Here is a 15,069-nt window from a genome sequence, read left to right as displayed (position 1 = left end):
GGAGATTGGTCCTTTATCAAAGCTGGCTCGTGAAGATCTCTTACTTAGCAGACAAGAGCACACTGCAGGTTTGAGTAAAAGATGTCTGTGCAACTGTTCCGTGTTGGAAACACTTCACAAGCCTTAAATATTCAAATAGAACAGGAGTTATAATTGTACTGTTTTGGTCTTGGAAACCAATGTGAGTCTTCACAACTTTTCTTTCTGTCTGCACGGCCAGTGTCTCAGGAATCATCTTTCTGTGTGTGCCAGCCCAATCTGAGAGCACAGCCATGCTTGGGCCTGATTCAGGAAATGGGGGCATGTAATACATAGGGCACCTGGGAAGACACTCCCTGGCATAACTGGAGCCATCGGCCTTTCTGGTTCTCAGGTAATCTGTCTGCTTTAATTTGCGGCTTCTTTTATTGTTAATATATTTTTAAAATTAGTGATTTTTTTCCATCTAGTGTTACGTAAGCTAAGAAAAGGCCCCATGTCAGGAATTCTCATACATGATTTGAGGTCCCTAGTAGCCTACATGGAGAACTCTCTGTAGCACAAGTTGGTTCATTTGACATCTGGCATTCATGGTTCTTGTGAGAACGGCTTCCTCCTCAGTGTGCCCTGAAAGCATTCCTGCTGCGCCCCTTCTGCCCGAGTATAAACACATCACAGGAAATGAACACGTCAAGACGTGGCTTTCCAAGAAGGAATAAAAAATGCCTGGCCCAGCTCCACCTGGGTGTGATGTCCAGTTTCCGGAAATGCGAGCAGCGGAGCGGCCCTGGGGAGAAGGCTGTTGTCTTGTGCCAACCTCACCTTGGTCCTCTTTTGCCTTAATGTCCCGTGCTTTAAAACCCACAGCCTCCTCTCCGTGCTCCCCGGGGAGACTTTCGCTACAGGACCTTTCACATGTGATGGGGGAGACGAGTGTCTGTCCTTGTGCTCACGAGAGCAGCTGGATTTAGTTGTTTACAGTTGTAAACATGGAATGGCTGAGGTCAGGGACACATTTTGAAATAATTGAAAGTCTACAGTTTGAACTATAAATAATTAAATGGATTCATTTTGGTGGCTTGCTTTAATATGCAGCTATTAAAACAATGAAAGAAAATGGGTTTGTAATAAGGACGTTGAGACACCGAAGGAAGCAGCAGACAGGAAAGCCTTGCCCTGATCCCTTGTTGTAGTGTTTCCAGGTCCCTTTCTGCTCCCGCTCAGTCACGCAGTAAGGAGAGCCATGCACTCTGTTTCTATACTCAGACTGCAGCAAATATCAGTCCAGCCACCCTTTCAGATCTACTGCAAGGAAACACAGGCTTGAACACTGCTCCCCGTGGTTTTGTCTGAACTGCTGACATCCTGCAGCGCACACTGGGTCCACTGCTGGAGACGGGGACCTAGAGGTGAGGAGCTTCGAGCAGCACTTAGCAGAGCGAGGCAGGCGGGCCTGCGAGGAAGGATGGAGGTGAGCCAGGAACTAATGGGGAAATAGGGGGTCGTCGCTAATTTTGATGTGGGGAAATCTGAAAGGCTCTTGTGCATGCCAGGGTATTTGAATATTTGGCAAACAGCTGGCTGGGCTCTGAGAGAGCGCCTCTTGATTCGCCTCGTCAGATGTTCAGAGATAAAACGAGTCAGCCCATACGCCAGCACATAGCCTTGCAGTCAGTTTTGAATTTAGATTTGAATTGTGATATCAATGTCATGGTGGCACATGCTTTGAGAAAGTACTTACAGAGAATAATTGAAAGATTCAGTGAGAAGCTTCTGAAAGCCGTAATTTAAAGTTCCTCAGCCTCCACAGTACTCTACCCATTAAAATTTAAAGCGACAGAAGCCCAATTATGGATGGTTATTTTCTTAAATAAAATCATATTTCTACCACAAGTGAAAGATTCATCGCTGCCCACTAATCTCTGTCAGGAGAACTCGTCTCGGAGCCGTCCAGAGTCGGTAGCCCAGCGAGCCGAGCTTTATCCCGGGGACAATGGGGCGGCCCTGGGGGAAGCCAGGCTGCAAGGCCTCCGGGAGGAGCCTGACTTGCAGGAGGCTGATTTGCATGATAATCACCATTATGATCCTCTCTGGTGCCAGCCTCCACACTTAACCAAAGGCAGTATAACGTTAATGGAGGCTGGGAAGTCTGAGCAAGGGCTGTTGCACACGGTTTGCAAAGCCCGAATGACGTCAAAAGCTGTTAGGAGAGGGCAGCGACTGTGAAGATAGCCCGGCACAGAGCTTGGGACCACAGGGAGGCTTGGAGCAACTTTAAAATCTGGTAAAGCATATAACTTTGGAGGCTGTTGAAAGGCGTGGAGCATTTCAATGTTCTCCGAATTCAGGGAGATCTGTTCAGCAGAAGGAGCCTTGTCGTCTTTCTAGGGACTTCAGCGCGGCCACCGAAACTCTGGCAGTGAAACAGATCAGTGGGAACTTTCCCCAGACACGTTTCCAGTGAGAAAGTTTAGTCACTGTCAGATAAAAGTCCGGAGCCAGATTTTTAGAGAATAAACTTCTCCTTGGATTTATTTGGTCCGTTGGATTTTACTTTATGCTGCATTGTGACTTGGAGAATGTGGTATAATGGTACCCAGAACAAAATAATGCAAAAGGCCAGTCAAGCTTAAACCACTCTTATTTAGAGAAAAATAAAATTATTCTGCGGGGTTCCTGGAGACAAAGGAGTATGGAAACCAACCAACAGTGAGGTTGGAGATTAAATGATACAGAAGGAATTATGAATATATACACAAGCACTAACCTAAACAACATCTTATAGATGCCATATCCTAACATTTCTGAAGTCTTAAAGTTCCACTTTGAAAAAACATTTGCAAGTAGGCATTGTTTCTGATGTTTGGCAACAGCCTGTGTTCTCGATGAAGTCACCAAACCCACAGCAGACCGTGAACACAGATAGCCTTCTGTGGATTCAGCTCTCTCTGTGCAGTGCCTGCATGCCTGCAGGCCACAGGTTCATGGCTCAGTGTAGACTCTTGCTGCAATTCCTCCTATCTCTTCATTTGTCAGTTTGGTAGTGTTGTTGGCCTCCTTGCAAGAAATTAAAAAGAATTCTTTAACAGTTTGCAGCCTAGATTCAGCTGCCTTGACTCTTAGTCTGTCCTGGAAGGGAGAACTATTTAGGGTGATGGCTGCCTGGGCCAGCTCAAGTTAATGTCAGCCCACTTCTCCACAAAGTAAGGCTTTTTCACAAATCACCCATTATCTCTAAGGGTAGGGCCACACTGCCTATCCTACCAAAACGGCTTAGTTGTGTAGTCTGTATAGCAGGTGAGTTTTAGCTTTCCTATTAAACTCCTGGCCTCAGTCAGCAACAGTAGGTTGTATCCGGGTCTCCCATCTATCCTATTTTATGTAATTTCTATTATTCTTCCCTTTCATGTATTATGTTTTGCTACAGTGAAAATGATAGCACTTTTGATTTTGTTAATTTCTGATATTATTAGATTCTGCTAAATTGAATTTCTGTAATGTCACATAAGACTCAAGTGCTTAATTAACTGTTTAATTAACAAGCAGAAGCTCATCGGTTGGAAAGGGTTGTGAGAGCCCAGAGGTTGTTTGTCCTGACTCCTGGAAGCAACTTTCTCTTCCTGCCATGATTTTGAAAACTCCAGAGATCCGACTCCACCATTTCTATTCTACAAAGAGGACTCTGCACACTGTTGAGGTCACTGATGCTCCCTCCGGCCAAACGAGTTGGAAGTAAACCTGAAGACTGAACCCTGTGGCGATAGCCGGGTGTGCCTGAGCAAAAGAAAAGAGGCTATCAAACTATAGAAATCCTAGATAGTTGGAATATTGTACACGTCAGAGTAGAAAAATGTATGCTTTATATAAAGTGGCTATGGAGGGTTAATCTGCTCCATATGTACTGGGCAACAAATCTGCTCATGCTCCTTAGCAAACAGACCCAGCAAACCCTGGACTGCTTAAGGCCAGGAAGCCAAGACCTACTGAGAGTCCTGGCTGACTTCAGAAGACCTCACTCTAATCTTTTCCTCAGAGCCTCAGGCCTGGAAGACAAGAAGCACTGCCCTTCATCTGCATTTGCTTGGCTTGGGCCTCTGGCCTGTTTCTTTGCAGGGAGGCTCTTTTCGAGGTATTGTCAAGACAAAGTTGTGGGATTTTGAATTCAAGTGCCCCAATCCAAAGGTGAATATGATTAATTCGGAATATTCGCAGCCTGTGTCACAGACACTTACATACACCCAGTTGTGAGATCAATGGGACCAGGGCTGCAGACAAGTGCTTGGTGGGCTGTCACATCCTGTGTAGTTACCCACTCGGGGTACACAGGGAAACATATCTGCGTTAGAAAAAGGTTTAGCAAGAACAGCAGAGAGAGCCCGGTTAAACAGCCAGGGATGATCACATGATCACACGATCATGTGATGTGTTCATGTATACATTGCCACAGACAGGATCTGGCAGTCTGGCTGTGTTAAATCATTTCACTGCACACCAAAGAGATTCAAAATGGACTTTTAATTATGATTCCTTAATATGGCATCTGATTAGGTTAATTTTCTCTGATAAATATATATAAGATCACTTAAATTTGTTGGCTTCAGTTTGTTGCTTTGGATTGATAATTTTATATTCTGATTTTTGCTGAAGAACAAATTCCAGGCACTCGTTGTCTGTTACAGTTTGAGGTCGCTGCTCTCCCTTCCTTCACCTCTGTGAGGCTTTTTAGATTGGCTAATGGAGACAGAGTGCGGCTAAGTGACTATTAAACTCTCCATATACAGTAAAAGCCATTAACTCGGACCTCACTAAGTTTTGAATTTATGAAAATGAGGGCAAGGCTTCGGTTAAAGTTTACTTCTGCACTGTGCCTGAACTAAAGCTTTGGTGGGCTAATAAATAGTATAAATAAAACTGCAGGGGATGCCACCAGTACTGTAGAAAGCAGATTCCAGAAGTCGCTTGGAGAAAGGCCTTGTAAGAGAGGTCAAGTGCCAGGGCAGGTTGTCAGAGTGCAGAGTTGGGGCTCCTTACCAGGTCTGTGACCTCAGTTTCTCCAAGTATTTCCCCTTCTGCAAAATAGAAAAAGTGACCTGCTTTATGGGGTGTCTCTGAGGGTTAGGTTTAACGTATGCAGAGTACCTGGTGTGAAGATGTTACTTTGTAAGTGTTGGGCAATTATTGTGGTAACTGCCAAGTTGTTGACTAAAGCAAGCTTCCCTAACTACATAGGAGTCGAGTTCGGTGATGTCACTGGGACTGTGCTTTTCCATCAGCATCAGCACCCTTCCCGTAGCACTTCGGAGCCAGCGTAAGGAGCAGCACTGCATCAGTCAAACGCAGATATAGAAGTAGTTGTCTATTCCCGGTACATCATGTCTCAACTTTTGATTTTTAATTTATGAAAAACAGATGTCAATCCCACTTTACTCTGTTTCTGTGCTTGAGACTGAATCATTTACAAGGAACAGAAATTTAACCACAGTTTTGAGATCCAGGTGCATGTGATAAAGTTTTCTTTAAATTAATTAATTTGGTGTGTTCTTTTTATTGGAAATAATTTTCCCCCATAAGATTTATTCTGATTATAGCTTCCGTTTCCTCATCTCCCCCAGTTTCTCATGTCTTCATGCAGCCAACTTCATTTCCTTTTCTTTCTGTTTAGAAACCAAGCAGGCAAATAAAAAGCAATCAAACCAGAATAAAACAAAACAAAATAAAACAAACAAACAAACAAAAAACAAAGAAAAAGCATGAGAAACACACACAGACACTCACACACACCACATACACACATGTATACTCACACACACTCACACACACATAGACACACATGCTCACATACACAATTACAAACAGACACACACACACACACTCACACAAAACCTATAGAAACACATAATCAAAAACTGTAATATAGATGAAAAAGACCATTAAGGTAAAAATGCCCAAACAAAGCACGATGAGACAAAACATCTGCCTTCTGCTTCTGGGCACAGGGCCTGTTCTTATCTGTGGTTTGTATACTCTGACTACACTGGAGAAAACAGACTTTTCCTCTGGGAGAAGGTTCCCTCTGGCCTGATCCTGTGCAGGCCTTGTGTATGCCGATGTGATCTCTGGGAGGCCACATGTACCTCTGTCCTCTTATGGCCGTGAAGCACGTTTCCTGCTGTCTTCCTTACAGTCTCTCTCATGGGAAGATTTGATGAAGACATCCCATTAGGATCCACTCTCCTGAGTGCTGTAGCTGGTGAGGGGCAGGGGCAGTTCTCCTGCTCCGGGAAGCACGGGCTGGAGCCTGCCGTCCACGTCTGCGTCCTGGGGCCTGCTCACCGGTGGCCGATGGGGTGGAGCCTGCTCACCGGTGGCCGATGGGGTGGGGCCTGCTCACCGGTGGCCGATGGGGTGGGGCCTGCTCACCGGTGGCCGATGGGGTGGGGCCTGCTCACGGCAGCTCTCAGCAGTGTGTAGGGCTTGCTCTTCCTGGCACTGCTGCCATGGGGTGCAGTCAGCTCACCTGCTTTTATTCCTCTAGGTCCAGCTCTCTCCCGATGCCCAGGTGAGGGCCGAGAGCAGTTCTGCACATGCCAACCTATCCCTGGGAGGCAGCCCAGACCAGGAACGTCTGCCTGGCCCTTGGCGATGACAAATCCCTGCTGCTGCAGGGTCATGGACCCAGATGACTGGCCCTCAGGGGCAGCAAAGGCAGTATGGTTCCAGGTGGCACCACCAGCTACTCACGTCAGGCTGTTCCCCACTGCCCTTGCGTCTCCAGTCCTGCCTCTCTTCATTGTGCACATGTCCTTCTGTTTGTCCTCCATTTCTCCACTACTCACTTGATGCTTTTAGTGGTGCCTGGGGCCTCTGAGGGTCTGGGGTCATTTCAGGAGTGGTTCCAGGAGTGCTACACCCTCCTTATGCATTATGGAATTGGGCAGGGGGTCATCTGGAGCATGATTTGCTCCTCTCGCCAGCCCTTGTCCCCACTCTATGCAGCAGTGGACTAGTGGTTAGCTCAGGCTATCTCTGTCCAGGACCTTTTGTGTCAGTTTGCTGGTGGTCATGGGTTCATTCCTTTCCCATCCTGCTCCTTGTGAAGGTTGTCTCTCTCAGGTTTTTTCTAGTCTCCCCTGGGGACTTGCTTCCCACCCTAGGAGCTCATCTGGATCTTCTTGGTGGTCATCTCAGGCTTGCTCCTGTTCAGGGAATGGTAGGCTACTAAACATTCAGATGTTCATAGGTCAGAACACTAAAAGGAGACATGGCCTCTCTTGTCTCTGCCACCTACGGACACACATGTGAGACATCAGCTGTGCCTGCAATGCCTCCAGGGGAAGGATAGAGTATATATTTTTAAAGTATGTCCTTATAACAAATTCTCTGGATTTCTTTGGTGTCTATTATGATGTCTCTCTTTTTATCTCTAATCTTATTGATTTGGATCTTATCTCCCTGCCTTTTTAGTTGATTTGACTAATGGTTTATCAATTTTATTGATTTTTCTCTAAGAACCAACTCTCTTTTCATTGATTCTTTGTCATATTTTGGTTTTGATTTTATTGATTTTGGTCTTGAGTTTGATTATTTCTTACCTTCTGCTCTTTCTGGGTGTTATTTCTCCTTTCAGTTCTAGGGCTGTCAGGTGTGCTGTTGGTTGATTACACAAGATTCTCTTTTTTTTCTTTCCTCCTCCTCTTCCTCTTCCTCCCCCTCCCCATTCTCCTCCTCCCCTCCCCCTCCCCTTTCCTCCTCCTCTTCCTCCCCTTTTCTCCCCCTCCTCCCTCTCCTCTTCCTCCCCATCCTCTCTCTCCCCCTCCTCCTCCTCCCCCTCCTCCCCCTCCTCTTCCTCCCTCTCCTCCCCTCATCCCCCTCCTCCCCCTCTTCTCTCTCCTCCTCCCCCTCTCCCCTTCCTCCTCCTCCCCTTCTCCCTCCCCTCCTCCTCTTTCCCCTTCTAACCCTCCTTCTCCCTCCCCTCTCCTCCTTCTCCTCCTCTTCTTCTTCTTTTGGTAGGCACTTAGTGCTACATAAAATGATAACTTGCCTCCTAGAACCACTTTCTTTGTGTCTCATAAATTTGGGTGTGTGTTTTTTTTTTTTATTGGTTTTTCTTTTTGAGATGGGGTTTCTCTGTGAAGCCCTGGCTGTGCTGGAGCTCACTCTGTAGACCAGGCTGGCCTTGAACTCAGAAATCTGCCTACCTCTGCCTCCCAGAGTGCTGGGATTACAGGCATGTGCCACCACCGCCAGATAGGTGTGTTTTTTTGATTTGGTTATTGTTGGTTCTCCCTGTCTTCCCAAGGCAGGGTTTCTCTATTTAGCCTTGGTTATCCTAGAAATTACTTTATATTATCTAGAAAGAGATGGAACTTTGTACAAAAGTACAGATTTGTTCACTAGATCATAACATTCACTAGGAGAGAAAACTAGTCCATGTTGAGATTATATAATTGTCATGTCTTGCACGAGACTATAATTTATCCATTGTTTAATGACAGGCTTACATACTTTGTAGAATCTATCACCTCAAAAGATTTGGCTGACTTATTTTGGTGCCTGGCAAATGGGTATTTCTGACAGTGAAATGGAAGCAACCAGACATGCATGCTTGTTAAGAACTCTTCAATAGGATTAAAATGTATTTATTTTTGCTGAAAATTCTCATCCACACTATCTTTGTAGATTCATGAAATGCCAGGTTTCTTTGCAATAACAGAATTTTTCTTCTTGAGATTATGTACAATGTCAATACAAATTCATACTCAAAAACATTTTATAAAAATCAGTTTTTATGCATTATACATGAACAACAGAAACTCATAATGATAACCCATGGAGACAGGAGATGGGTAGAATTGTGGCTATATGGTTTTGGTTTTCTAGGGCTGATGAAGTGGGTCATGGGAAAGTTGTTATGAGTTGGACGATATTTTGAACAAGAGGATCTGCTGCTCTTATAGAGAACCCCAGGTTTGGGTTTCATTAATTGTATTGGGTTGCTGACATTTTGTAACTCCAGTTCCAAGCAGTTTGGCATTCTCTTCTGATATCTGCAGGAATCTGGTTGCACATGGTGCATATACATCCACTGCAGTACATATAGGCACATTAAATAAATAAATAGATCAAGAACTATTTTAACAGTTTTTAGTTAACAATCAGTAGTTTAATTTGAGTTATTTAATATATAAACTGATGAGTCAGAAAAACAAATAATTTGTCAGGTCATGTTATTAAAGACTTGAGGGAAACATGTGATCCCTGTAGCACACACCATATTGGTACTTGTGTTATATGAGATCTCTGTTGGAATGGCTATCAACTACATATTATTTGTCCAGACTGGACATGCCTTGTTAATTAGGTAATAATTTTTATTTATTGAGCACTGACTTTGTAGAAATCATATCAAAAGCTGGAGATATGCTGATAACGGCAACAAGATACCCTCTCAGGTTGCTAACAATCCTATAAAGTAGTATAGTAAAACACACAACAATAAACATAACAAGCAAACAAACCAAATAACTTAATTGAGTTTAGGAAGTTTGTTCAAAGCTGGGCAGCTCTAAATTTAGAACTGCAACTCTGGTTCTGAGGTAGTTTGTTTAAGTATGGTCTCATAGACTCATACATTTGAATGCTTAGCCCATAGGGAGTGGCACTATTAAGAGCTTTTTGGAGGAAGTGTGCCAATTTGGAGTGGAGCTTTGAAGTCTTATATATGTTCAAGATAAGCCCAGTGCAGGCACAGTCCCCTTCTACTGCCTGCAGATTAAGATGTAGAACTCTTGGCTCCTCCAGTACCATGTCTGCCTGCGTGTTGACATGCTTCCCACCACTGCAATAACAGAATAAACCTCTGAAAGTACAAGCTACTACTAATTAAATGTTTTCCTGAGTTTCCCTGATCACGGTGTCTCTTTGAAGCATTAATTCCTGGGATAGAAGTACCTAAACAAAAATAGTTACTATATTTTTAAGAGTAGTCTGACCTGTATCTTGATTAAGAAACCCCAATGTTTAACAAGATAGAAGGAGCACCCCAACACAAGGGGCTACTGTATCATCCCAGACCTGCCTATGTTTCAACTTTTATTTAAGGAAAACACAGAAAATTTACCTTATTCCTTTGCTATTCCTGGATATCATCTCACTAATGTGTCAGCAAACTCTACTCCTGCTGTCTATTCATATTATTTAATGTCAAAAAAAATCTAAAATCATCTTTGTAGCCATGAACCAGTTAAAATTTTGGGGAACATTGAACAATTGGCAATCTCTGTCAAACATGGTAAAACAGCACTGTTTCAAAGAATAGGTTCTGTTCACAGATATGTTAAAAAACCAGAGAATTCTATGACTTTAGGAGATGCCTAGGATACTGACTATTTCTTTTTAAGTCATCACATATTATCAAGGTTATGTATATATGTATGTACTATGTGGATGATATATTAAAATATTCAAAATTTGTGAAATGTCATGAATATTACATGATTCTACAGTAAATTTGGCCATCTGCAAGCAGTGATGCAAATTTTTTGCTCACGAAGTCCACTGGCTTTCCCATTTGGCAGAAAGGCTTGCAGAAGCCCCCAGGATTTGTCTTGCTTACATGCTCATGCCCCACAAAATCTCAGACTTGAAGATTTATGTTGTCAAAATGTGCACTTAGAGAAATGGCTTCACAGAAAAGTCCTATAAGGTTCTGATAAGATGTGTTTTTAAGCATGTGAATCATGAACAACTTTGGTTTAGAACTTTAGTTTTTCAGAAATCTTGGTCTATTCTTATAAAGTTTCCATGTTTACGATTTACTAAAGGAAAAGGGAAGTAATACACATTTGTTGAGCTGATTTTTTGATATTATTTGGATTTAGATAGACCTTCAGAACTTTGGCAGCCTACAGTAGCCAATGATTTAATCTTTTGTCTTGAGATTCCCAAGCCCCACCCACTTACAGAGATTTACTTGGGTCAGTAACTTGATTTAGTGACCCTATGTCTTTTTATTCTTAGAGGCAGGGTAGCTGAAGCTCAGGGAGTGAGACGATGAGGGGAATTTTGATCTCCTGCTTCTAGAGGTCAGCCTCATGTGCACAAAGTACCATTTATCTCAGTTATTACAGAGCTTATCTATCTAGGGGGATAACATACAGCAGATTCTTAATGAGAACCAAGGACTAAACTGCATAGTACAGTTTCCAGATGGATCCATTATTTTGGGATAAATTAGAGGGATACATTAGTTTGGACTTGTTTTGAATGGACTTTTTTAGATTATATTGTAATTGGAGTGCCAAAGGGTGAAAGAATTCAGAGAAGAGGCTGTGAACAGAAATTCTGAACATTGAAAGGTCAGTAGACTTGTGTACTAGAAGCAGATTTCATGTGGTAAAATAGAATAGGAAAGTGGAGAATCTCAGGACCCAGGTCGATGTTAGACCATAGGAATCCATATTGGATTGTTTAATTACCCATGTATGTGCTCCTGTGCATGCACATATGTATGTGGGAATGCATATGATGATATACATGTGGAAGTCAGAGGATAGCCTCAGATATTGGTCTAAAGAGCTCTTTCTACCATTTTTGTCTGAGACAAGGGCTGCCATTTTCTTGGAACTTGACCAAGTAAGCTATGGTAGCTCTTTTGTGGACTCTGTCTTGCAGACATGTACCACTATGCCTGGATTTTTCAGGATCAGGTACTTATTCTTATGAGAAAAGTTCTTTACCAACTGAACTGTCACCCATAGAGTATTTATTACAAAAATAAAGTCAATGTTATCTTCTTTACTATTTTATGAAGCTAAATCAGAATTAATTAAAAAGTGATAAATAAATGTATCTATATATTCATATTATAAAAACATAGTATGATTTATCTAGGCTGGGCATAGGTTTCCATATATGGGAAAAAGCCAAGGTTAGGTGCATTATGGGCTGGTGCCTAGCCTCACTAGGAATGGCAGAAGTCCAAACCTTAGTACCCAAAAGGATGTGATAATCCTGTGATTCATTCAGTGGCTGGTTTCTGAAGAGGTTCAAATTATCAGGATTGAGCTGTGGGTAGCAGGTGAGACACAGAGTCAAGAGTGGTACTATTGTTGTAGTGGACAATCTTATCATAGCTGAACCCTGTCCGTAGCTCAGGTCATAGCCTAGAATTGGAAGACTGTACAATGAAACCACTTGCATTGTTGGGAGGAAGATGGTTAACAAGAGAAGAAAGCCATTTTACGGATTAAACCAACATATCTAACAGTGTGAGAAAAGCAGAGAAACGAGAAAGCAATGTGCATGCAGAACAATTCCAGACGTTTTTGCTGGATAATAAATTTCATTTCATCTAGTGGGCTGAGATTGCTTCTCTGGCCTGTAGTGATGGTGAAGGCTTAGAGGTCATGACAGTACTGGGCCCTTTCTAGGGACCCAGTTCATAGCTGCGATGGAGGAAGTATTACTTAACCAGAAGTAAGATGACAACAGAGGTTACAGAGGCTAAGCCAGAAACTTGTCATAGTTCAGCCTTAGGAGGAGAGTATCTCATCAAGGAAGAAGGAGTATTAAAAACTGTAGGAGGAAGCTAGTTTGAAAAGAAAACGGCATTTCAAATTAAGAGTGAATAGGTTTCTGTGGCAAGTTTGCTAACACAGACAAAGATGAATTATAAATTCTCAAGTCACATGCCATTTTACTCATGAGTTGAGGGTCAAGTGAGCATATACTCAATACGTGAATCATAAAGCTCTCTGATCTAGAACTTTCTTTCTTTGCAGTTTTTGGTTATTATAGAGTTTAGATGTTTGCACAAATATAAGTTCTCTGGTCTACTTTGAAAAGATCCAAATAAGGTCAATTAACTCTGTTAAAGCTAAGATTGTTTGTTGGTTCTTGGACTCCTACATTACAGGGACATTTCAGAAAGCACAGGGACATACAGAAATGTCTCCTTAAAGGCTATGATTTTTAAACATTACAGGCTGTGTGTGTGTGTGTGTGTGTGTGTGTGTGTGTGTGTGTGTAATAGCTTTCAATTGTGCTTTTATAAGATTCCTATGTGTACAAACATGTGTCTTTTGCCTATGTGTTTCTTTCTTTGGCTCTTTTTTGATTACTTGTTTACTTTGCCCTTTCCCAGTGTTTTTGTGTTTTATCCTATTTTATTTTATTATTATTTTTTGGTACCTGCTGTTTTTAATCTAAGGGGAAGAAGAAAAGAGGGTGTGGATTTGGATGTGAGGGGAGGTGGGAAGGATCTGGGAGGAGTTTGATGAAGAAAGAATATAATTAGAATATACTATGTAAAAATCTACTTAAAAGAAAAATAGAAACAAAAAAAGAAAGAAAAAAGACATTTATCTTTTCTATTCCAAAGTGGTCTTATTAATTGTGTATACAGACATGACTGAAAAGCCCTCTGTGGGACTCTGCTGACTTGTGCCATGCCACTCTCAAATGAGATATTTCTTGTTGCAACTGATGACTGATATGTTAGAAGCCCTGGCCTCTTGCTTGCCTGATAAGACAGAACTTGGGCTCCTGCCTCATGTTGGTTTTAAAGCAGCTGTGAGCTCTCAGCCATCTCTGTGAAAGGCTGCAGACAGGGCCTTTACATTCATGAAAGGGTAGGACATGAGGCTTCAAGGGGACGGATATAGAATATGAAATGCTTATCATCTAGGAATATTTATTTTCAAAATATATAGAATATGGGGTTTCTGACTTTATTAAGCACCTGGGGTTTGGATGGAATTTAAAATTATTATTTGATGTAGAAAAAGAAAGATTTAAGTAGTATGATTCTCATTATGTTTTGAAATGTTGAACTTCATTCATTTTAATGATCAGCAAAAGGCCAACTTTGGTACTTCTGAAAGTTCTCAGCAAGAAATGGATAAATAATTGGTTCCAATTTCGTTCACAGATATACTGCTGCCTGGACTGGGTCAGACAGCCACAGGTGCTTCAAACCACCTTTTATACCACTCTGGTTGGAAATAGAACCATTGGAGGCTCATCTTGTTACCTTCACCAAAAGTGGAAACAAATAAAGACTTTGAGAATGCCAGTGATCAACAAAAGCTTGTTAACAAAGCTTGTAGAGGAAGTCTCCTAGACAGTATGCCTTCCTAGCCCAAAATCCATAGCAGTTGAGGTCACCCATGTCTCAGCTGCTCCTTAATCAATACAACCCCTCCAAATTGATGTGAACTGAGGCATGCATTGGCTTTTAAGTTATTTGAGTGCTTACTATGTATGAGTTACTGTACAAAAGATGGGCGAGAAAATGAGGAGACAGGTCAGGCCCACGGCCTGCCTACAATGATGCCACAATTAATCTCAGGGTGAACATTTCTTTCTTCTGTCAATAATTAAAATTTTCTCCAATGCAAAACACAAATGAACAGAATCTGTAAATATTTTAATCTTCACTAATGAGAAACAAAATAGGACATAGCACAACAGCAAACCAATCTGAGAAATGCAAGGCATTTTAATGCTTTACTGTTTTTTTTTTATTACTTTACAGTGCTGAAATAAAAACTATTTTTTTAGTCACTAAATAGTCTGAAAACTTTAAAGACATAATGCTTTTAGTTCATTTGAAGTCAATTCTACTTTTTTCTTATAGGTATAGGCGGTCTGCTGGAAAACTCATACAGTTATACATTTCCTGAGAAGGGAGAAGGGAGTTCCTCCTGGTGTCTCTACAGGCAACTACCTGCTATGTTCTCATACCTCCCGTTCTGAGTGAGATGCTGATGATGAGAATAGGACGATCCAGATAAAATTGAGGGTTGGGACTCATAGATCCAAGATTGGACAGAAAGCAATAAAATATCTGGCAAAGAACCTTAAACATCTGGTTGAGCAATTTTTAAAAGTATTCATCTATTGTTTCCTATAGCTAGAATAACTATACAGTTTATTAGAAAGTTTTATCTGACATGAGAATAAGTCATTACCTTTTCAATGGTAAGATATTGATATGATCAGAGACATTGGACATCTTATAGTGTTTATGACCTACCATAATCCACACATCAAAGGTTGTACAAGAAGAACGGAGGAGTGGCCCTTGGT

At 41.9% G+C, this 15,069-nt stretch overlaps 1 non-coding gene across 1 annotated transcript; it reads right to left on the bottom strand.

Annotated features, from left to right (window-relative positions):
- Window positions 1-7,185: 7,185 nt before the first annotated feature.
- Window positions 7,186-7,317, bottom strand: LOC127667141 (small nucleolar RNA SNORA17). Its single transcript, XR_007973800.1, has one exon. It is a non-coding gene; the product is annotated as a small nucleolar RNA SNORA17 (small nucleolar RNA).
- Between the last annotated feature and the right edge of the window lie 7,752 nt (window positions 7,318-15,069).

This window comes from Apodemus sylvaticus, chromosome 16 (assembly GCF_947179515.1).
Source record: "Apodemus sylvaticus chromosome 16, mApoSyl1.1, whole genome shotgun sequence".
Taxonomy (NCBI): domain Eukaryota; kingdom Metazoa; phylum Chordata; class Mammalia; order Rodentia; family Muridae; genus Apodemus; species Apodemus sylvaticus.
This window is presented reverse-complemented; position numbering and strand designations above follow the sequence as displayed.